This window comes from Lagopus muta, chromosome 12 (assembly GCF_023343835.1).
Source record: "Lagopus muta isolate bLagMut1 chromosome 12, bLagMut1 primary, whole genome shotgun sequence".
Lineage (NCBI taxonomy): Eukaryota > Metazoa > Chordata > Aves > Galliformes > Phasianidae > Lagopus > Lagopus muta.
Genome location: NC_064444.1, coordinates 10403219 through 10429005, shown reverse-complemented (window position 1 = coordinate 10429005; position 25787 = coordinate 10403219). Strand labels below are relative to the sequence as shown.

At 37.9% G+C, this 25787-nt stretch overlaps 1 long non-coding RNA gene across 1 annotated transcript in view; it reads right to left on the bottom strand.

The window, feature by feature from the left end:
- LOC125699394 (uncharacterized) overlaps positions 1 to 25787 on the bottom strand; it is a 323127-nt gene that overhangs the window by 97033 nt on the left and 200307 nt on the right. Inside the window, exons 5-6 of the long non-coding RNA XR_007379529.1 lie at positions 4815 to 4894; positions 1094 to 1177 (exon numbers count right to left, since the gene is read on the bottom strand). This is a non-coding gene — a long non-coding RNA (uncharacterized LOC125699394). The remainder of the gene's footprint in view (positions 1 to 1093; positions 1178 to 4814; positions 4895 to 25787) is intronic.

The following is a 25787-nucleotide window of genomic DNA, read 5'->3' as shown; positions in this document are numbered from 1 at the left end:
AGATAAAATCCAAAAGATTTACCACAAAAGATTATGGCAGTTCTGGACTTGAACAATGTTACAGCATCCCTTTTAAAGTTAAATCATACTTGACTATAGTTATAACAGTGTCCATAAAAATACAAACAACATGAGGGTAGTTCAGCTGCTGAATGCCCAGTGATAGTGCTTTTTATTGCCATGGACAAGAGCACAATTCATATACTGACCCCATTTTCCCAATTCCCCAAGTTTCATTCTGTCAGGATTTGGAGATGATATGAAATTTATACTTAGAACTGTAACCAAAGGAGGGAAACTGCAAAGGCTGCCAGTACCAAATGCTTGAAGAGTCAGTGGAATGCTGGCATAGCCCAGCTCCTGTGCTCTCTGCTGAGTGGTGAGTGGTGGTACAGGATCTCTTGGAGAACTTCTACCAGAGGCACTGCACTAATCTCTGGTGCAATCACTCTGTAGTACCAAAGCCTAAGAAATTACGGCCTTTTGTTTTAGAGAAACAAGGATTTGCATTTTAGCGGCTATGTATGTCCTGCATGCAAACCAAAGGACATCTAAGAGGAAGGACAAAGGAAAAAGAGCACAGTCTTCATCAGCCCTCATCCACTGACCTCAGAAATGGAAGATGATGAGAGACACTGAGCCAAGCTCCTGCAGGAGTAGAGCAGAGAGGGGACAGAAGACAATGAGGGAGAACTGAGAGAGGTACAGTGGAAATTTGGTAGTCAGCTGAAGTTATTATGGTAGAAAAGTTGGAAGAGAGGAGAGCGGGTTGAAGAGGAAGTTGAAAGTGTTGGAGTAGAAGGTACACAGAACACCACAGAGGAAATGTTACTACCACAGGGAAAGGTATAAGGAGAACAAGAATAAAATCCACAAATAACAGATTGCATCAGTTTTGTTGCTCATGGAATAATTGGTTTACATATTAAACACTGGCTGGTAGTAAAATTGCTATAAGCAAGTGATAGATAATAACAGCACAATAACATGAATAACAAAGATTACACAAAATAAGAGAAACAGAAAAATCATTAAGCGTCCGATTGCTAGCAGAGACAAAAGAGCAATTTATAAAAGCTTCAAAAATACTCACACTTGGAAAGAAACACAAGTTTTCTTACTCATATTTCCATACTCTTCTCGTTAAAATGAAAGCAGATCAATAATACACTCTTTCCTATGCAAGAACAAAGAAAACATTTTAAAAAAATTTTTGCAAAGATGCAGATTGTGCTCGTTCTCCATTATTAACAGTTCAAGGGCAGATTCAGCTGAGCTTTAAATGTAATTAAAAAATGATTTCAAACAGCACTAGAAGCACTGTATAGTAATAGAGGATAAAAAACATGGGTGATAAGTGTCCCATGTTATTGCTGTTAGAGTTCATATATGATGCATTTCTGTGACTAGATTATCAGAGCACAGATGACAATCTGTACTTATAAAACTAAACAAGATGTCTCAAAAAGAAGTGAAATATTAAATTCTGTGCTATCAGCCAGCTACGCTTCAGCAAAACTGTGTGCATACATACTATCATTTCTATAAATCTGTATTTCTGCATACAACCCTCACAAAAGCAGACTCTCTGCAGTGTCTGGAAAAAGGAGAAAATCCTTTGATCTTTTAAGAAAAGTTTCAAATGGACTGAGGAATATATTAAAGTCCATCAAGAAATGGATGAATAGTCTTGTTGCAGATTAACAGCCTTTCACCTGCAGCATTTACTCACCCTTCTTGTTAAAGATTTGTTTTATTTTCCTACAGCAATACGCTATATTACAACTTAAAATTCATATTCACCTGAAGAAAGCTGTGACATGCCTACCAAAAGAGACGTACACTGCTTAACCTAAATTGACCCTTTTTTCCTTCTGTTCTAATAGATCTTTTTTTCTTTTTGTCACTCAAAATGAGCGTCTGATGTACGAGCATAAATTGTTAAAAGCAGTTTTAGGTAAAGGAAGAGAGAGTGAAGTGGAGTTTTCTCACAAAAGCCAACCTCAATTTATGTCAAAGAGGGTTAAAAGACCTTGGGATTAAAGCAATAAACTTGCTGCTGTCAAAGCTAAAACCCGCTAACAATTTAGTGCCAAACGCATGTTGTTCAATATCATTTCATATTATATTATGTCACAAGTAGGTGACAGTTCCACATCAGGCTGACAGGGCTGATTTACTCTGAAGAATTCATCGACATTTTGCAGAGTCAAAAGCTGACTTCGTTTTATTTGGATGCAGGGTGGGAAATCTGTCTGTGCCGGAGCTGGAGGACGTGGCTGGATAGCACAGCCCTTGGACGGCAGATGACAGGACCCCAGGCCTTCCCCACGCAGCGGCAGACAAAGGCTGCAGGCTGCCTCCCTTCCCTGCCCTCACTGCACTGAACCCAGCAATCTCTGGCAAAATGACAACAGACCAGGGCTTGTTTCCCTCGCTGATCTGGAGCAGCACAAACTTCCATGTCTGTGCATTTTTGTGCCACTGCATTTTGCAGTGGGATTTGCCTTATTGCAATTTCTAAAGTAGCCCATGGCTCTTTTCAATATCTGATAATATTTTCTCCCCAAATTCAAGCTTTTATGCTTCTCCAAAATATAACTAAAATATATCTATAGGTAATATATCCAAACATATCTAAAAAGAAGTCTCTGCTAAGAAAATACTACCAGCACCTGCTTATAGTTTAACAGGCAGAGATAACTTTTTTTCCAGGATATTAATTGGATACCAAGGTCAATTGTGATGAGAGATTTTTCTTAGGACAATGCAAAGATTTTCTCACACAAAGGTGTCTGGTGTGAGATACTCCCAGATGGCTTTTTTAATATGGGTTCCAATTCAGATTTCTCCTGGGACCTGAAGAGAATTCTGAGTAAACACATGCTTTGTTGTGTCTCATGCAAATCTAATTGATTTGACTTCCCTGTCAAGGTGTTAAGGTTTATTCAAACCAGGGAGTCCCTTTTCTTCTCCAAAATCCAGGCATTCTTCTAGTCATGTTAACCCTTGTGCCATGCTTATTTCTTTTGGATATTACTTCAGATCAAGAATTACAGCTCTGCTCCTGAAGCACCTGGGAAAACTTGCTATACTTAAGTAGTCTTGTTATATGCAAGAAAAAAAATACTTCTCTCTTCTTTCTCCCTTTTTTTTTTTTTTTTTTTTTTTAATTGTGAACAAAATTTTCAGTTTGTTCTTACCCTTACTTCTGCAAAAAGTGTAGTAAAATTTGTGGTCTTCAAAAGACACACATCACCATTTTCTCCATCTAACACAGGAGGTACATTAGTACCTGGCCATTAACTTCTGTAAACCTCTTCCTGCTGTTTCTGCGGGATTCCTTGGGCAGAGTTTGCTCTTCATCATGAAAAAGGTTGTGTGGAACAGCCCACTGCATGTAAGTGGTTCCATCACCCAAGAGTGCCCTCTGCTAACCAAACACCAGGCAGCACAGGAGTTGCCTTGTCTGTTATGCAAAAGCACTGCCAGGAAGCAGAACTTCTGGTGAATTGTTAGACAGATTAGTGGATGGTTAATCTTATCTGACACTTAAAGCACTTTGAGGTAAATTTAGTGTTCACCTGCCCTCAAGTGTACAGCATGAATATGCTTCTACATATTTATTCCTGTTCAAACGAGTAGCTCTAGTGATTGGAGGACAAACAATACCTGGCACAAAGAGATCGTTCAGGCAAAATAATGAAGAGGGAACAGACAAACATGCATCCTGGCTTTAAGCCTTTGCTGTTTTCTCACACTGAATCATGAATTCCATTATTTTTCATCCCGATACAGGCATACTCTCTTTAACTTACAAATTCTGCTAGCATGACTAAATTCTAGTGTACTTTGGATTTTAATACATCTGAGCTCCATTTTCTGTGGCCCCAGCACATGCCAAGCAAACACATGCATGCGTCCATGTTACACAGGATGCAAGGCCTTGGGAATCCCTATATCCAGTGAGAACGCTTCAGGAGAATAAAGACATTTGCAACCTACTCCTCACAAAGGTTCTTCCAGTGCACAGTGGTGCACAGGCAAGTCAAACCACCACGGATCCCACAGCTGCTGCATCACCAACATCTTCAAGCAGCACAGCCAGAGGGAGGGAGGGAATGCAAGCCTTGATACAAGCTGAGACTGCATTCACTGCCTGCCAAAGGCAGAGAACTGGAGAGGACATGAGAGCTGTGTGTTGAGGCACCCTGTCCTTTCTGCTCAGCTCTAATTGAGCATGCTCTTGCCCTCAGTCACCTATACCTCTATGACAGAGAGCAAAATGATTTGTCATGTCTCTTTCAAGTGGGAAGTACTGCAGCCTTTCTCTCAATGCAGGCTGTGACCTTTCAATTTATGCTATCAGTTTACTCAGTGCTTGCTCTGTGGTTCATGATTAACTTGAAAGAGTTAGATCACACTCTCTCCAGGTCGTCAGGAAGGAATTCTGTTGACTGTTAGAAATCCCTCATGCAATAAAAGAGCACATAGTATGGCTGTATAAGCTATCTTTCAAAGTTACTTCTGTTCAGTAATGAGGTAGCAATTCTTATCCAAAAGCTCCTAAAAATATTTCAACTCGTATTTTTCTTTTTTTTTCTTTAGGGTACTATTTATGAGAAGATGGCATGCAGAACAGCCACCTGGTTATTAATAAATATACCTTCACTTTCACAAAGACCACTCCTTATTAAGGGGTCTCATAGCTCTCAAACATTAATTAAACATTCTCAAAGAAGTTCATACAAGATGCATTTCAATTCCAACTATAAAGAGTAAACTGAGATAAAGAGGTCAAGAATTATTCACACCTTAGCCATGAGCAACTGACACACTACAGAAACTTCTCCTTCCTCCTGTAACCATGGTAGTGCAAATGACATAATATATTCTGGAAAATAGAAGAAAAAATAAGTGTTTCATGAACTCAAAGAATAGCATTCATCTTTGAAAAGCTCATCTGTTTACTTTCCCCATTTGTTTTTAGGAAAAAAAAAAAAAAAAGAAAAAAAAGCATTTGGGATTACCTTCATCTTCACAGTTACCCTAGGAGATAGATTGAGGAGCAAGAGCTGGACAGAGGAGTAGCATCTCCAGCTGCCACTGAAAGAGCAGTGTCTGAGCCAAGGGATTATTTACATTTTTTATTATTATCCATACTTCTGCACTTAAAAACTGCTTGTTAAGAGAAGTAGGGAGGCTGGGAAGAGAAAACAAGTTCTCTACTTGGTCCTCCGGTTTTTCCAGTCATGATTTCTCCTGACAATGGGGAGAGGTTACTTCACACTTCTCACTGAATGCAGAAACTAACAGAACCTCTGTTTGGGACCTAATCTTAACAGAAATTTTTAAAGGTCTTACATTTTTTTTTGATAGCTTTTTAGTTGCCCACAAGGTGAACATCTTCCTTCAGTGACAGTGAATGCCAGACAACAACAGAAAATCTCTCTTGCTCCAACATATGTACATTGCAAACAGAATTAACAGCAAAAATTTCAAAAGACATCTCAAACCCATTTTGCACACTCAAAGGATCGGTCTGTAGCAACTCCAATATAAGTGAGTTTAACTAAAGCAGATAGATTTGATGATATCACTTTTACTTCTTTTCCCTTCTAGTAGGAAGAGGGGAAGCTGACTACAGAAATTAAATAGATTAAAAAAAAACAGAAGTTTTTAAGAACCGACTCTGAGGCTCTCACGAGAAGTACATGTAACCTTATAAAGATGTATCACAAGATCTTTAACTTTCAGCTCCTTACGGTTTCGTAATGACATTACAAGCCTACGTTACAGCTCACCTCACCATGGGAGGATCTGACATAATTGCTCTCACTGTGCTACCTACCTTGCCCAAACTTCATAAAAAATGCTTTTTTATCACTTTGCATTCAGGTCTTTGAGACCCCTCTGTCTGTGGTCTATTAACTGCTGGTACCATTGATAAATACTTAGGTCCTTTATGCAGCTCTTTATCGCTTCTCAAGGAAAAGATAAAGAAGTAAAGATTTTGAGCTCAACCAGGCCTGCTTCTGTCTTTGAGTTTTCCAGAGATTTTAAAACTCACCAAGTGATCTAAGGGCTTTCTGGACACCCCTGGATGTGAGGACAAGATGGGAACAAATGACAGGTTCTCTTATTAACCTCGCTGTTGTCCACATAGGTAATATATTAATTAAAGCAGAAGGACAACAATTTATATTAGACAAAGACATTGCCCATGGACTACAGAACTGCAAATTCAGGGAGAAGAGAGCTCGCCAACTTTGAGAATTATATCTTGGTTTTCAGCACCACAGTGGTCAGCTCGGCATTCACATTTTACATTTTTTTAAATAAAATATCGTCATGGGTAATTCTTCAGTTGAACAAAGTAACGGGAGTTATTCAGGAGCATTCCATGTATGAAAAATAACTTTCAATGTTTGCACTTCCATTGAAAATTTGAGAGAATAAAAAAATTACTTGGTGCATTGTGGGTGTTCCTATTGTCCTCACTTTTAAATTATTCTTTTTCTTTTTTATAATAATACCCATCTAATGGTATTACTGTAGCTCCTTGTCTGGAGATCCCTTTGGAAGCTTTCTGACTACCTAACAACATTTTTCAATTTCCCTACTTATGCATATACATCTTCAGTCCAGAGATGAGAATTTGCTAATGGACCACAACTGAAACCTCTTCCTTCCAGGATTCCCACATGCAGAATTTTACATAGGCTGGTTCAAAATCTAGACTGTTTATGAATGCTTTATTCTAAGAACAAGATGCATTTGACAATAAAATATATATATATATATTTTGAAGTATATATTTACTTTGGGAACAAAAGGGAAGAAAATACATCAGATGACATGTTATCATAACATTAATGTGCATGCACTGTCAAGTGGATAAAAACTAGCATGTGTAAAAATGTGGCTGCCTCCTGAATTATGTTCATTTTTAGTTGTACAGTGAAGGACAAATGGGCAGTGATAGGAAATGGAAAACATACACAGAGACATACCTGTCTACTGTTTTTGAGGTCACGCAACTTTGCCTACAACAAAGCAGATGATGCATCCATTTGAATTTTTTCACTCATTCAGATAAGTCTGTGACACTCTCTAGTGGAAGCCAGACATACATCACCTCAGCCACAGTCAGTGCGTACCCAACAATCGCAGAGAAACACCACCATGAGAAGGGAAACTAGCTGAAACGGATTTGGGCACTGTTGCATGTGTTTTGCTGCACTCCTATTTTTTAACACCACAACCAAAACACTTACAGACAGGTCCCTTCTGTTTGAAGCCCAGAGGATAACGTGGTACTGAAGCATAAATAAAGAGTGCCACTAGCAAGGAGTAACTGGCAGCAGACAAAGCCCAAGCCAGCAAACTGTCACGATTGCTCTAGAGGGTTTATAAGCTTTATCAAATCTGTGCTAGCTAATTCACTTGCAGAAGTGTACTGATAACACTGCTTCTTTTTTCTCTTACTTTTATTACAAACAGAAAGATAGACAGGTCCTAAGGACAGATCTTTTCACAGCTCTCTTCTCTTCTGCCAGCACATGCCCTTCTACTTCTCACCGATTACCAGGTTAAGCTATGGGCGCCTTTGAGCCAGAAGCATTTACTGAAATAAAAACCAATATATTTCCCAATAAAGCTTCCCTCTCCTAACACTTGCACTGTGGTTGGAAGCAACATAAAAAATATATATACAGCTCCAATCTGTTGTTGTCTCACTTAATTTGCAAGTGGCTGTTTTTCACTACTCCCAGTAAACTGAAGTTACCATTTCTGTGCATGGACAGAGGAATAATATATATATATAAATACAGGGTGGAGCATTTGGCTGTCATATCCTATCCCATCCCCCCTCAGTTTCAATGCAGTTTTTTGCATATTGTTATAACAAAGCTAGTTTATCAACAGCTATTGTTAAACAACAACTATTAATCTAAATGACATAAATTAATACCACCTGCTGTAAACACATGGGAAGTTTGGGTTGCACTTTTAGCTGCAGCTTTTGAAGTATCCAGGACTAGATGCAGGTAGATCACAGAATCACAGAATCCTGATCCATGGATCCCTTCACTTAGATCCACTTCACATATCTACTACTCAAATATATGCCTTTGAAATGGAAGGATTTTCAAAAGAAATGCCTGGCTTTGAGTCTGTTGTTTTCCACTGCCATTTCAGCTGCCTTCCTCCATGTCACCTTCTGAAGTCATCCTCAAAGATTTCTGGTGATGCTCCCAATGAGCCCTATGCACAGAGGCCTGTGGAAAACTGACAAAACACTGGAAAATTCTGCCAAATTATAAACAAACCAACCCCATGTTTTTTCAAACGTGTTTCCATGAATAACTGTGAAAGCTCTTTTGCTAATTTACTGCCTGTTTGTCTTCATAGAGCATTTTTAAAATAAAATATTTCACCCCCTCCTGCCTCTTTCTAATTTGCCCTGGCATTCAATTTCTGTAACTAATTTGAGGAGTATTCTCTAATGTTTCACCACATTGCCAAAGCTTAGTTTTTGCTCCAATGTAAAGCAGAACCACTTTAACTTCAGAGAAAATTAAAATCCATTCTGTAACATGGGATTATTCCTTGTGTTGATTTCTAGAAGCCCAATCTGATGGGAAGTAGACGTGTGAATTCAGATTTCACACAAACATACCGGGCAAAAATTGGCCCTGAACTGTATTTTATTCAGACTTCTAAAACATTTCCCTGCTAAGTCTTAAAGAACATTTAGCTCAGTATTTTTTTTCCTAGGGAAATTCACTACACAGTTTTTGAAGTCAACTCTCATGAAACATGAACAAAGCACTTTTAGAGCTCAATATTGTGGTTGGACTTGATGGTCTTGACGGTCTTTCCCAACCTGAGCAATTCTGTGATTGCTTACCACATTTAGTCCATTTGTTGCTAGACTAGAATAATCAGAGAAAGGGATCCTATTCTAGATTATTCAGAACAAGTAGCCATATGTATTTAGGTGCCCTCTGCAAGAGCTCCATTCTCTGTTGATTGCAAGTGTTGCTAGAGGAGGCTGAGAACTTTTTTATACCAACATTAAAACAGTAATGGTCTACTAAAAAAGTATATATATAATGCTTTGTAGAGTTGGACAGAGTAAAAATTTCTCCAATTAAAAACTGAAAGCAGAAGAGCCATCAGGAGGCTTCTGTAAGAGAGATAAACACTGTGATTTAAATAATAAGAAACTGAAAAGAACAATGGGATTCTGCCTCTGGGAGATGTAAAATCAGTAATGTGGCATGTAGGCAAAGGTGCAGTCACTGGCTGACCACATCAATAAACAGAACTAAGCTTGTCACTAAACAAATTCAGGTGTAAAGACTTGTTATGTTACTTATTTCAGGTGTACATACAGAGAGCGCATCACTGACAATATGAAACCCACAAATAAAATAGTGCTGATTTAAGTGCTTACCTTCAGTTTTAGTTTGCTTCTTACAGTCTCTGAAACATTTAATATTTTCAGGAGATGTCAGGGCTTTCTGAGATAATATGCTTACTCTAGCCTACCATGTGTGCAATGGAGATTCCAGATAATAAATCCAAACGTGCTAATTTATTGTGAAAAGGATAAAATTCTGAATAAACTGTTTTTGTAACCACCAGAAACTGACAATATGGTTAAAAAAACAAGCTGATACTCTGCATGACCGAACACACATAAATCGTATTCATTTTCACCTAAAGCATTAATTATTTTACCTGTAAGAAAAATATCTCTAATTTTCACTGCTGGAAAATCAACAGGAAGTAAGCACTGCTGCTACATAACAGGCAAGAAGTAGACAACAGAATAAAACTTATACAGCACTTTTCATTCTGTAATGTCTCTCGACTTCTGCGTATAATGAAATATTAAACCACAAAGCATTAATGAAACACTACCAGAAGGAATTAGCACTTTCAATGTTGAAATTTAGAATTTCTAATAGCCAAAGATGACAAGATGCACAGCTGAAAAAAGGCATTATAGAAGACTAAAATTAAAGGCCTTAAAACTGCACTATAGTCAGTTATTTTCAGATAGACTTTTAATAGATTTTTTTATGATTAGTTATTATCAGATAGACTGTGATCTTAGACAATTGCTCAAAACAAGCCTTGACAAAGGAAGAGCTTGGTTACTTGGGTGAGAAAGTGAAACATCCAAAAGTTAATGAGCACTTCCCGAAATTTCAGTCTCTAGAACAGAATGCAGCAAGAGTAGAAGTTGAAAAAAACCAGTACTTTGATTAGAGAAGAATATAATCAGAAACAGGAGATTTAGAAACTAGCATTGTTCCTGGAATTTATGTTTTAACAGTTTCAAGATCTCCTCAAGCAGGACTCCTCCATTCAAAGTTGTCAGGATTTCCAAAAAGACCAAGTTACAAATCCAAGTAGCTTTGTTGAGTATCACAGGTTAAGAATATTTTAAATGCCAAGCAAAAATTAGGTCTTCAATTTACCATCTATTCTGAGTTTTAGCAGTTGCAATGATCAAGACATTAACAGGGGGAAAAAAAAAACAAAAAACACCAAAAAACAGAACTAAATCACTGCTTGCAAATCTGTCTGTTTTGGTCCCACCTAAAAGAAGTCTTTCTTAACCTCATGTTTATACACGACTGTAAATACCTGCAGTAACTGAAAACACTCAGTTACAGAATAACAATTCTACATGAACGTCACTGATACTATCTGAAAAAAGACATCTGTAAAAATTCTAAATCTAACCGTGATGGAGCTGATAGATATTGTGTTATCTTTAATAGAAATCTTAGGAATTTCACAAGTATGCTATAGAAGTGAAAATTAAATCAGAAGATTTAAGCAGTTCAGGTGATGTCAATGCAGAGGAAGAAGGGAGGGAGGGATGAACTCATACGCATGCCTTCATATGTAGAGAGATCCAAAAGAGTTCAAATGAAAGCCAGCCAGAGTAAGCAGAGGGAGCGTCACTGGAGATTTCTGGTTTGAGTAGTCAAAGTGCAGCGGCGAGTCTGAACTCCTAAGTGAAACCTATCAGACATGGTATTTGAGTTAAGATAGATCAGAAGAGAGAGCATCACTTACTTCTCAGATAATTTGGGAGCTAGCCCTTACTCAGATGCCTACCCAGAATGGATAGCCATTCAGGGAGAAAGAATCCAGTCGCTGTCTTCCACAAACAGGAACTCAGTCCACAGGGAAATACAACCACAGACAGTACACAAAAAAGGAAAGAACAACACCTTCTTACATACTTTTCCGTTCTATTCAAAGATACATTGTTCAACTGAAGAATATTTTCTATAAACCATGAGCCAAGATATGCTTAAGAAGGACCACAACATGTTTAATAAAGAGAACTTGTTGAATTTAATATGACTCCCCTTCAGTGAAGAACCAAAAATACTTACTTTTTAGGCCATCTGGGAACACTTTCCAATTCCAAATTTAGGGTCCAGTAACAAGTCCTACAAATAGCCTTTCTGTGAACACTTACTCTTCCTGTGTTGAATTTCAATGAACTGGAGCCAATATGATTTTGCAAATGAAGGAAGCTACACGTGAGCTCAAAAGCATGGCACAGCTAAACACCATAGTGCAAGGCAGCCAAAGCCACTCTGCATTGCACCCTTTTTGTGTGTAAACTCTTCATCCACCACTGGGGATGCTCAACTACTCTAAAACATGGGGAAGAGGGTTTAGAAGCTCTCTTTATAATAATATCAAAGCCAAAACACTTAAGGTTTGAGGATTTGTTGGAAAATAAAATTTGGTTACTAAGGAAAAGGCTATTAAAAAGATAAAAACTAATTAATGTAACATCTGCTTCCCATTCCTCTACTGTATCATCTGTCAATCACTCTTGCACACAAAACTGAGAACACTTTCATTTTTCTGCTTATTTAGGAACAAAGTGACTTTGTATCCACTTCAAAAATATTGGCAAAAAAATGTCTAGAAGGCATTTAATTGCAGGGGAATTATACAGAACCATTTAAGGTTGTATCAACCTTAAGTTTTGATAAACTGAGACTTCAACACTTAATAGTCATTTTTTTTTCCCGAAGAAGAAAATTATTTTGAATTGTGTGTATGTAAAGTTGTTTCTCTCTTCACTGCAAGTCCCAAGTGTGTTTAATGGTTTTGCTAAATATGATTGAAAGAAAACCATGCCTGAGGGAAATGATCCTTTGCTGGATATGTATAAGTGTTAAAACAGCTTGGTCAATGAGTGACCACAGCATATGAATCTAAAACTAATCTCAAAGAGCCTGAGGGTACCCAAAGCTAACCTAGTCAAATAGTCATTTTTTTCACGTGCTCTGAGCTAAATACACTGTCTATAAGAGTCCCTGTGCACCTCAATGCAAGTATTTTGTTTTTCTCATATTAAAAAGAAAAGAAGATATTTATAACAATATATTACAGGAAGTATATAAGAGCAAACTAAAAATAATTATGAAATAGAACAAGCAGTCACTTAGCTGTCACTAAAAGTGGACTCAGTTCTCAAAGTTTTTGAAAAAGTCCATCCAAGCAAAGCTAATTTCTACACAAGCACTTCACAGCTTAAATCTGCAGGATCAAGTCCATTGCAGCATATACACAGATGGTCTAGAATCATATATACATTAAAAAAAAAAAGATCTATTTCTCTCTCTATTATCAGTGAGACCATATTAATTGTCAATATATCAAACCATAAAAATGCTGTTCCAATCAGATATTTGCAGCTAAATCTCAATCTCAATATCATTGTTGTTTCAGGTCTACTCAGCTCAGAACGTGTAGGGAGCGATCTGTGAGCACTTGGATCTCACAGTGCTGTTGAACCTATGGGTCAAGCACCAGCCAGCTCCAGCAAAACCAAACCCCCACCCCTGCCTTCTGCCCCTCACCTCAAACAAGAGGGATGGGTAAGAGAATATGGCCCTCTTTTCTCACCATTGCAGACATCCTGGTCTTTAAAATTGCAGAATGCCACTTCAAATTATCAATCAATCTTTACAAAACTACAGATATATTCTTTCTCTCTCTCTCTCTTTTTTTTTTTTTTTTTTTTTTTTTTTTTTAATCTGAGTTACTAGAAACCTTAGGAAATATACAGAGCTGTTTTATGGAGGTAACTTCAACAATGAACCAGGTCCTACATTTCACAGCAAAGCTGCACCAGACAACTGCTTTGTAAACATGGGCAAGGGATGGGGTGAGAAAATCACTGAAAAATATTAAGTCCCCTGAGCAGCATGGGATGTGCAATTTTCATTGTGCTCTGAGACATACTCGTGTGGCCTTGTTGGTTCTATTGATCACCATAGGTCTTTCCTAATAGAGTTACAAGACATTTTCAGTTGCAGACTTCAAAACCTGTGGGAAATGGGATCCAATCATCCGGCTGCTACGGCTCTGTAAGGCCAGCTCCGTCTTGTTGCTACTGCTCTGTTGGGCTTTAAACACAATACCCACACAACTACAGTTGAGAAGGAGGGAACAGAGATTGTGCTGGCCCAGGTTATGAATTTCTATGAAGCAAGAATCAAGCCTTTCTGACCATTTACAAATATTCCATTAATTTTCTTATTATGTTTCTTTGCTATGGAAATTCACTTCTAATTTCCAACAGGACTGTGAGTTTAGGAAGAAAGTAGGAAGCTTGAAGAGGTACATTATGCTCTTTTACTACACCAATATGTACAGTTCTGAGTGGATAGAGAGGATTTTTATGTTATGCTGAGGCAGAAGGCATTAGAAATACAGAAATCTCAGTGAAAAGAAACGCTACTTTAAGCAAGAAACCCAATCCACAGGAAACCTGAATAGGAGACTGTAGACGGGGTTCTTCCATCAAAACAAACAAAAGACAGTTCTGTTTTGCTTATCAGAGCTGCAGCAAAAGGCAATTTAGAAAGAAAAGGGAACTTGTAGGTTTGTAACAGTTCTACTCAAAATATAAACAAGTTACTTAACACAACTGATCACTTAGAAACCGAAAATTGCAATAAAATAAAAACCACTTTTCTTGCGTAGTAGTAGTACTGGTGATCTGTGTCATTACCAAACAAACTTGGTGTTTGTCTAGTTTTCAGGAAAAAGAAATCTAGGTAAAAACGCAATACAAGGTCTGATCCAGCAAGACACGTAATGAATGCAGCTTATGTCGACATGTCATGAAGTTTATGGAGCACAGCACATCGCAAATCAGGCCCATTGCTGCTCTCCCAAGTCTTTTACAAGGAGTCCTGTAGGGCTGGAGGAGTTAGCTCAGGACTCTGTCACTGTCACATATCACTGGCCACAGGAACAAAATATAATTCTGTCACGTGAATTTTGCATTCCCCACCTCACCTTTCTGTTCTGCCCCTCCTGTGACACACAACTCTCATAACAGCAGCATGGCAATACTGGGATCAGTGGTACCCTAAAACTCCTATAGCATTTCCACACTTGATTTCACAGTTCAGATTTCTTTACCAAAACAGTGCAGACTTAAATATCACACAGTGATCTGGATGTTTAACTTAAGAGATAACACAGTACAATGCATACGAATTTACATGCCTTAAGCTGAAATGCATACTTCCTTACATCACTGTAAGTAAATGACTTCACTGGCTTCAGTGAAGTTCATCCAGATGCTGGAAATCAGAGTTCCTGTGATATGCATTACATTCAGCAAATCTAGTGAGTCTGTAGCAGGGGGGAGAAGTACCACTGAACTGAAAGAGAACGAAACACAGCACAAATGTACATACAAACATTTAACAGCTCAAAGAGGATGATACAGTCCACGAAGACCTGCCCTCATAACCTCAGGAAATACAAATCAATCTGCATTTCATCATCTGAAACTTGAACTTCAAGCTAGTAGCTCTGTGCTCTTCCTGCTGCCTTCTTCCAAAACTCCTCCTTGAACTGATTTACACTATTTGCTTCTAATGCTGACTTCGGCAGTTTGTTCCAGACTGTATTTCAACTACTCTTTGTGTAAAACTGTTCTGTCTGAATATATCAGAGTCCCTAAATTCTGGTACACATATTGGAGTGGTTACAGAAGTAATTTTAGTGTGGCTGGCAGCTGGCCTAACTCGTGCTCTGATCCCTCCTCCCCTCTCCCAAGCTCACAGTTAATACCACACCGTTAAGCCAGGGCTGCCATAAGGAGAGCTTGCTCCAACAAAGTGCCCGGAGCAACAGCACGTCAGCTTGGCTTGTACCAGCAGGACACTGGCCAGGGAAGCCTTCCCAACCCTCAGAAAGGGACCAGTGAAGCACAAGGAGAAAGCAAAAAAAGACAAGCTGGACTCTACTTTCAGCTACATCAAATGATTTGATCCTATTCACAGTCCTTTTATCTGCTTTCCACAAAGGTAACTGTTAAAAGCTCTAATAGAGAAAAAGGAATATGAAAAATCAGACCATTGGCATAACATTTTATGCAGTCACTTCGAAAACCTGACAGAGTCATCCAGGAAGCCATCAGAGGTGATAAAATGTAATTCTACTGGCCAATCAGACAGAGTGAATTATGAATACTGGAATCTGTAGCAAATATTTAGAAAGCTGTCAATCGGTCTAAAGTACATTGATACAAGCAATGTATATACAATGTCAAATATAGAGATTTGTGAAAACTAAACCTTTTTTTTTTTTTCATTTTGAGTAAAAAGTGGATTAGATTTGCTGAAAACTGAACTGCAGTTGTAGGTTTGTACTGAAGTAGCTGGAAGAAAGGGGAGAGCGAGTAGCAGCCTCTAGATTTGAATAAATAGTTGTGTAATCTTAAAACACAAATACAGGATTCATAATTTTACCTATGAGGTATCTGCATTTTCTAAAAGACTATATTTGCAAATTTCTTTCTAAATCCAGTTTTGTGAAGGAACTAAGTTTAGGGAAGAGGCAGACAATCCATCAAGTGTGCTGTGTCTTTCAAATAAAGGTGACATATTTTTCCTAGCCAGAACAACTTTCATCAGGAATATTTTTGGAAATTTAGAAAATCTCTTTGATGTCAGAAGAACTGTTTCTCACATTCTTTTGAAGCAGACAAAAGGTCAGTGTTAATTGCAATATGTTGTAAATCATATAGATTACTTTCAAGAAGATATTTAAAGGAGATATCTCATATGTGACATTCATTCTTCAGCCAGCCAGATATGGATGAAGTTTAATTTATAAAGAACTAAAAGGATGGAAGACTTTTGCAAAATACTGAATTTAATGAAATTCTTCTGTTTTGTTACCAATTTACTGATACCATCTTTTCTTACTTATTTATGGAGAGATGTATTAATCATCACATGCAGAGTTGCAAATTCAGCAGAAACATAAGTTATCAGCCTTAAAACCCAAATTCTTTCACAGGATCTGTAAAGCTAAAAGTTTTGAATAGCTCAGATAGAACAAATGGACAAGAAAAGATAATGCATCTTTTGAAACACAAACCTGCAAAGATGTTATGCTCAATTACTCTGACAAAAGATTTGGAAACCAACAATATCCCCTGCGGAATACCACAGCTAAACTAGAAAGCTAAATCAAAAGCTCCAAGTTAAGCAAGAATAATATAGCATGAGCCACATTAAATGCATATCATCCTTAAAGCTAGAACACACTCGGATATTTATTAAAAAACTATCCCTACTTTCATGAAGGGGGGGGAAAAAAAGAAAAAAAAAAAAGCTCAAACTACATCATGTGAACAGAATCAAACAACCACCCTGGATATCACATGAAGGAGCAGTGGGACTGGACAAGTTACATCCTGGTTTCTGGTCCTCTGGTGATCAGCCAGAGAGTTATAATGTTGTTTTATGGCCCTAAACAGAGGTTCCAAGAGCAATCTTCCAAGTTTACATTAATTGACACACACACAAAAAAAACAAACAAACAAAAAAAAAAAACCAACCAAAACTCTGCTAGAGCCTGAGGCAGGGAGGAATCTGAAATTGGGAAGCTTTGGAGAAGTCGTAAGTATGGCTGACATACCAGCAGCCAACAGAAGTTCCTGTAATTCAAAAGAGGATTTCTAGCAAGCTACTGGATAAAGGTGCTGAAGAACCCTCAGGGCTGCCATGTTGTAATAGTACTTTTCAGCCTGATGGAGGAAAACAGGCTTGTTTTATTTTCAATGAATGGCTCCACCAAGCTGCAGAGGGAGTTGGGTTTGCAAACACACTAAAGCTTCCATCTCCTAGAAAAACCAGGGATGCATCCAGCCACCTACTGGGGGACCAGGGAAAAGGAACTACTGGGGAGAGACAGTGTCCAGACAGTTGTGTTCATCACTGTAGATGTCTGGGAGGCCTTTGGGACATGCTCTCCCCAATACAGACGCTGAGTAACCAGGAATGGAATGCAGTCTGTTTCTGTGGGACAGGAATGATGCTGCCAAAAAAGCACTAAGATTACAAGTCCCATCTAGGACAGTCAATTCTTACTATCTTCATTGTGATGTCAAGCCTATAATTTTGGCTGTATGGAAAAAAGGGATCATCTTTCTGTACTACAAGCCTAACACAAAGCTGTCACACACACAGGTAGGGAAGGCCAGGGTCTGGAGGGGTCTCCTTCGAGTGAATATAAGACAGCTTGAGCTCCTACCCTGGGGCAGGACTGGTAGAGTTATACACATGGAAAAATCGAGTTAATTGCATTACCATTTTAATTTACCTGTTCTAGGTACTTACTCTGACAGTCATCAGGGGTTCATTATTCATCTGAGAAAGAATGAATTTGTTTACTGATGCTAAAAGCTGATGGGGAAGTTGAAAGGATAAAAAACAAGGAAAGATACAGAGAACAGACCTGTGGCTTTAAAATTAATGTTTTTTCCTCTCACTGAATGAATTTGATCTCTCCAATTTGAAGCATACATTTCTGGTTATCCATGTTCCCTGTGTGCTTTTATTGCTTGAAGATGCAGCTTGTTCTATTTTTCAGCATTTTGCCTAGTGAATGAGGTAAGAGCAAGGATCTAATTGTAGCAGCCTACCAACCATCACTGTTGTCAAACTAGGGCTGTGTTCAGTGTAGGATGCAAACAGGCAGTCATCCTTCCATTTATGAACACCAAAATTCACAATGACAGGTAGCTGTTAGAGAACTTTCACTTCTAAATTATTAAGTAAAACAGAAAGAAAAGCTAAGAAATTAGAGACAGTTCCTAAGATACTCCAGTGAATAGTATTGATTGACAAATCCATTCCTAAAATTCAGAAGTAAAATTAACTGCACTTATTGCATCAATCAGTGACATTGCAGTCAGAAAGTACAGAATGAAAGATGAACAAATGATATGAAAGATAAAGGCGGAATATAATTATAACATAAAAATATTTGCAAGTTACATTTCATAGAAGAGAAACAGATCCTTGCAAATTCAAAAACTTTGTGTCACCCAGAGGGAGTGGGTAATTACTTACCTTAAAACTTTTTCAAGAAGTTCTAAAGCAAGCGTACAGCTACAAATCAAAATCAAATGAAAAGAGATTCTGGCAAATCACTCAAAGCAATAAAATCTTATATTTCTGAAGAAATTTGTTTACACAGATTAACAATATGAAAAATTGATATTCCTACAGTGAATGTGTTGATTTCCTAGATTTTAAGCCATTAGTGTACAATCTTTAACATGGTGTGATATAAGCCTATATCAGCATTTATAAAACAGAGTCTGTCTAGCTGTTTGGCCTAATGTAATAAACCACTTCCTCTTTCTGTGTTAACACGTCTTCCTTTACATCCCCCTTCCTTTAATCCTGCATTTTCATTCTGTTTCTCTCCTTCTCCATGCATGTTCTACCTGCAGATCCAAAGGAATTCCCAGGAAACTCTCCTGAGAGATTCCCCTGTGGAAAACAAAAATATTTCTCTGGAAATACATTGAGGACTATAAAGACTTGTCTGGAGGGAAATTAGTGGTAGCACTGCCTGGGACTACACTGGAGACTTAACAGACAACTGACAGCTTTGCTTCCTCTGCTCATGCAAACTAAGGTCCATTAGTTCAAGGGAAAGCACTGCACCAAAGGACAGGATTGCAATAACCAAACACACACAGTAACACATGCACACAGAAACACATTTTCTTTGCTGATTTCTGTCATTAGGACTGTCTCCCTGGATTTAATAATCAGATACATCACAGCCACAATCTTAAATAGCCATCTCATTTACAGCCTATGTTTCAATTAACTTCATTTTTTCCAGACTGATCCACAAACATTGCCAGCTCTTCCTTTAAGCTTTGCTTTTTTCCAGCCTTCAAAATCACGCATTTGTTGTCCCTTCTTCTTCCATAAGGTAAATTGTTATAAATTACAAAGCCGACAGAGGTAGTGAGATTGGTCTAATATACAAAGGATTCATGTAGTATTTCCACATATTTTTAAAATTCTTGTTGCCCAAAAGCATGCTGTGCTCAATACTCTTCTACAAACACAACAGGTACTCAAAACATAGAAAAACATGTATTATTCCATGCAGTTCACCTTAAGTGCTGTGGTGCTTTCCCTCTGAAAATAAAACAGGAGTAATTATTAGCTGGGCACTGGAGATGCTCATTTAGTTAACAAAAAAGGCTCATTCACTTTGTTCAGCCATGCCGCATGTGGATACCTGCTTCCTATACCTCTAATCACAGTGACAAGGAGCAAGACTTCTCCTGCTTGCTGTGTAGCCTTCTGGATCACTGGAGATAATGCTCATTCTGAGTCCAGCTCCACAGATACTGCTGATCTGCATGCAGGCTTGTAGGGAGCAGACCGAGCAGCCACACAACAGCTGGCAGAGAAAGGCAGGTCTGAGAGCCTGGGATGCACATGCAGAACTTGTGACAAAGGTAATTAGATATCAATAACCAAACCTGTGAGTACAGCACAGCTGTAATTCACTAGTATTAAGAAACAACGAAAGATTGGCATTGCCATACATACTGGATTTGGAACCTGCTGAGCAGCTGCCCTGAGCATGGTGTACATGACCCGGCGCTGCTGGAGTACTGTGCACGTAAGGACAGATCTCATGAATGCACGACTAGTTTTTCTACACGTGGATGTGGCTCTGCCACGAGATCTAAAGAAGGTAAACAGCTCAGTTAGCAAGAAAGGTTGACCACTGCCCTCAAAATAATTCAATTTACAGCACTGCAAATCTGCTACCATATAATTTGTTATCATCATTACTGCACCTAACCCAACCCACCAGTGACCTCAGGAAATTTTCAAGAATATTACTTGTATTTTCCATCCTTTCATTCCTAATGTGTAAAGACAGACCTAGCTATATCTGCAGCAAGAGAAGCCATTACCGTCTCAAGAACAAAAATGACCACTCCCATTATCTGAATGCCAAATTTCATATATTCAGTTCCCTAGTCTCCCATACTGTATCCTTTCAGCTAAGTTACTAAACAAGATGGGCTCAGATCTCTACAAAGGATATAAGAAACATTTTTATCAACTACATCATGAAACCATGGCAAGAAAAGCAAAACTGACATACTAAAATACAAAAAAAAAAAAAAAAAAAAGCCATTATATTTATAATCTCTCACAAAGCATATCACATTTGTTATCAAGAATAAATTTACAGATTTACCATCCATCAAATACTAGGCTTTATCTTTCTGTATAAAATAAATACAGCCAGAGTATATGATCGCCCTCATTTTTACAGAATCATTTAGACAAAGGTGCTTATTCACCTCTTAAGATAAAAGTGAAAATAGAACATCAAATTAGTGTAAGCCACATGTTGTACACAAAGATAACATAGGTAGACTTTCTTGTGAAACTGCTGGCTTTTATCACTGTTTAATGATTTGTTGCACTATTTATAGGATAAACAATAAATCTAACATGATTCATCATATTAGCCAATAAATCATGGGACAAATCATTAGGCAGAGTGATAAAATCAAGTGTTTTAGAAATAAGTTAATCTACGATGCCAATGTCTAATCTAAACAGTTGCTTAAAAACCCTATTTACTAATCATTTTTACATAAAGGAAGACTGATGATTATGTAGATTAAATGTGTACTTATTCCTATAACCAGTAGACAATCACATGTTCTATGCTGGTCTGTTTAGAAAGGGAAAAAAGGATTTTAAAAATCCACTGTGAAAAAAAGTAACGTCATTTTGATTATCTTTGTGTATTTACAAGGGATTTTCTTCACCTTGCTTGAGTCTGCCTTAGATTTTGGTGAAGAAACAGTTAAGTAAAAGCATGCCGCAAGGTTACTGAACAGACTATCTTTTAGCTATGCATTCCATAATATCCTAATTAACAATTTCATTAAGACATGATGGCTGGTTCTAATGCTTCTTCACTCTTTAGTCTGAACGTAACTCTGTACTCTTTCTCATTTGTGACAACTGTGTTTATAGCTTCTCTACCCATAGAGCTTCATGGCACTTTGAATTATGCTCAAGAGTATATGGGCATCACGTCACATTTGTGTGCCTGATATCATACATGACTAGCTGCGCTCCAGCCAGGGTCCTTAATGTACATTCTACAGATGGACTACCCTCTGAATGCTTAGCCAGATATTAAGTTAAATCTTTTTGGAGTCAAGCTTGTTTCGCATCAGTTATACAAACATATTGGTTCCTTTAAAAGGACAAATGCACTGAGAGCAAGGCAGGGAATCTAGGTCGGAAATCTAGGAAAATCGTTTTAAATTTTAGTTTAGCCTTTAAATTTGAAAATCTCTTCTTTGGGAATTACTGATATCTGTGAGGGGGATATTTTCACTTGCTTTATACCAGAGAGAAGTACCTGAGTGCTATTTATCAAGAAATATGTAAGCCGTGTGGTTGGTTTAACCATGAAAGAAACATAAACAGCAAGGCGAGTCTCTCTCCTTTCTGTTTTGTATTAAAATGCAACAAACCTGACAAGATAGTGACAAACGAACATGGTATTTTCTAGTACAGGATTTTTCTGAAAAAGGAAAAAAACATTAACATCTGTATGCTACTGTCCATCTATCTATCTATTTATCACTATGGGACTATGTCATACACACTGCACCTTCTCGATAAGGCTAATCTTGAGAGCGCGGCATCTTCCTCTAACAGAAGGAATGTGTTTGAGTAACAAAAGCATCTGTAATTAGGACTGTGACCAACTGTTTGCTTGTCAAGCAGAGTCAGGTGAACAAGCCCCTCCAGCTCACCGAGCACGCTGGGGAAGGGAGAGGCAAGCTTGGTGCTGGGAGGGGGCTGAAGAGAGCAGAGGGGATGGAGTTGGGTTTGTTGTTTTCTTGTTTTTTTTCCATCTCATACAGTGCATTTTGTAGGAGATGTCTGTGAGATGGACTGCAGGGAGGGGATAGCAATTTGATGCTTTCTGCAGCCTAGATGGGGATAATTTGTTTGTAGCTTTATTTGGTTTCTAATGTGCAGAAGTCCCACACATATAAAATATAATAACACACCAGAATCATGTGCTTGCAGTCCCCTGTTATTCTTTTAGAACCCACTTATCTTTTGCTTCACTTTTTCCTGACGACACTTAAGGTCAGATTTCTGAAGGCACTTAAGCTGCCTCATTTTATTGAAATCAATGGGAGAAAGGTGCTTAAACATCTTTGAGGAACTAGCCCTTTAATGCTTTTAATGCATAATAATTGCATTCTTCCTTTATTAACCATGGTTGGTCAAGATAAGATAGAATCAGGTCCTCAGACTCATCTCCTCTCAATGATTTCCTAAATGAGATCAGCTCCTACTTACATCCTGAATGACCAAGGGTGACTAAACCACAGCAATGAAGTACATTTACATCCTTGAAACTGAAATAATCTTTCAGACACTCCTCCTGGTGTTGCTGATTTGTATGATTTTAGAGTCTCAAAATGTTTGGTGTTTTCCTTCAACACTCAGATACAATCATTTTAACTAAAGGAGAATATCTGGTTTTTCTCTTTAGGTAAAAAGGAAGCTCTTTTTTTCCTTTGGGAGCTAATCTCACATGATAATTATGGAACTGCAGACAAAACAGGATTCTTTCTTTGCATTTTTGCCTTCACTATTCTAGTCTTGTGGATTTGCACAGACTTCTGCCAGTGCTTATTTCTACCTTTCACTGAACTAGCGTCACACTGGGTACAATTGGTGCTTATTTCTCCTTTTTGGGGGATACATCTGCATCACCTATTGCCTCCTATAAACTTAACATTCACAGTGTCACTTTTTTCTCTTCTCCAAACATTTTCTTCTCCATCTTCCACCTTTCTCTTTTTACCTTTCATTTCTCTCCAGCTGTGCACACATAGTTCTCTCTCCTCCATTCTCTTTCACTCTGCTTTTCATTTTTTGCCACTGCAAATTAGTTGATCAACAACAGGCACATACAACCACCTCTCTGGCAGTGAGCATCAGACACCAGTACCCCACAGCTCCATGTACAGCACTACCAGCTGTCAGAACAGCAGAGAGTTTGAGTGCAGACTCATTCACTAGAAGAGACCCTCTAAAGTTTACACAATACTTGCCTGCATCCTCTAGTACAACAGGATTTGGGTCACCGTTGTTTTATTCTTGTTTGTTTCTTTCTTTCTTTCTTTCTTTTCTTTTTTCCTTGAAAATCATCAGCTAAATGTCTGGAAACCTCACTCAGTACCTGATGTACATGAAATGCGCAGTTTATTTTTTAATATTTTGTATTTAATCCAGAACTGCTGGGAAGAAAACTGTTCATGTCTTATTCCTGCAGAACCATAGGACTTCTGGTCACATCACCTCCCACTGCCTGCTAAACAACTTTTAACATCATTCTGTGTAACAGCAGCTCAGAGCACAGCCCTTCTGTAGATTAAGGAAGAACCATCTATGCAAAGCACACAGAACATTTGTGCACTGAAAGAAACCCACTAATTATCTCAGTAAAGATTGTCCTGAAAGGTGCTTCTTAAAAACTGAATTTTTGAGGTATTATGATGAGCAAAATGACCCCAAAACTTACTTACAGATAAAATTCTTATGTTCCAAGTCCTTACCACGTCCAGAAAACTGGCTGAAGTCAATGGACACTCTGATGCACAGAACCAAGATGTTTGTCCGGCCACGATTCCATCCACATGTTTTCAAAGCAGTAACCAGGCAATGTTGGGAACTGTATGGCTGGAATACTGAGCAGCACTAAAGCAGCATTTCTATAGCCAGACTTCAGGGTCAGAGATTAAAAGGGTTCTTATCTAAAACACTGAAAATTATTTCTAATGTAGTCCCACTAAGACATTTTACAGGGAATTACTTTCTAAAATATATTTTAAACAGAAACGCATCAACATATTTTCTGTGGGCTTAGAAGCTTATGTTAAGTTTCCAAATAAGTCAATTCTATAAAGATAACATTTTTTTTTTTTAAATTAAAAAAGTGTTGCAAGTTAATACTGTACATAACAAATAAGTCTTAATTAAAAATTAAATTGAAATCTGTTTTGGCTGATCACCACTGAACTGGAAATATTTAAAAGCAGGATTTTCAAGAGCTCTCAAATATTCAGGTCAAATATTCAGGTATTTAGCACATATAATTAGGTTAAAAAACAGCAGAGTTCTGTTCACCACAGTAAAACCAGAATTTACTGGAGTGCTTGATGTCTATCTCTTCTTACTGTGACACTGACGACTGTATTTCTACACACGCTTAGCACCCAAAGTGCTGAAATCCTCTGGGAATCTGAGTGTGTTTTGACAAACAGTATCTGAGCACAGGTAGAAATTCTGCCATGTTAGAATGGAGTTCCAGCTGCGGAATGATGGACTATGCTGAAAATCTGTCCTGTAACCACCAAGATTTTATTGCCACTTTTTTTTTTTTCCCCTTCACACAGTTATTCTATGAGGGACGCTGTATTGCACATAGCATGTGTACTCATATAAAAACGGGATGGTTTTTGTTCCACACACGACTTCAATTTTCTGATTACCTCATTGTATATATCTGATAACTATTCTACATGCAAGGACATTCAGATCACTTAGGCCACGCGGAAAAGCCAGCTGCAGATGAAGACTGAATGAAAATCATCCAGAGAGATCAGCACACAGTCAGGTCTGCTGACCCATTAGCCTATTCATTACTGACAGAGGTAAATAGCTGTAAGAGCATTAACAATGAGACCTGAGGCAGTCATAAAGTCCTACCTAAGGTGATGTGAGATATCGCCCTATACTTTTAACACATTATAAAGAATCAATAAAAGCCAAAGTCAGCAAAGTGAATACATGTCATATTTAAATCTAATTAAAGGTTATTTTTGTACAGATCTCTAGTACCCTTCAGTAGGGATAATTTCATCTTCCAGTCATGATCTCTCTGCACGCATTCAACATGGAACACTACTGAAAGCACTCTGCTGACTAAGAGATAACGATTCTTTTTATTGTGTTTTGATTCATATTTTATAATAAAGGAAGTTTTAAAGTTCTCTTTAGAAACATTATCTCTATGCTTTGTTAAGAAGAAAAAGCATATGGGGTCTTCCAGAAAAAGTCTCTTCATAATCTAACATGTATATTTTCTGTTCAAAATATGCTACTGCAATAAAGCAGTTTATGTAAATATATATATCAAAAAAAAGCTGTCAAAACCTGCATGAATTGTCTCGGCAGTTAGAATGAAAACCAGCAACAATGAAGATGTGCTACCTTCCTATTTGGCCATGTGCCACAACTCAGAAGAGGAGTCCATTGAGGACACGTAGTACATTACCCTGTTGAACAAGCTTTTTTTTTTTTTTTTTTTGT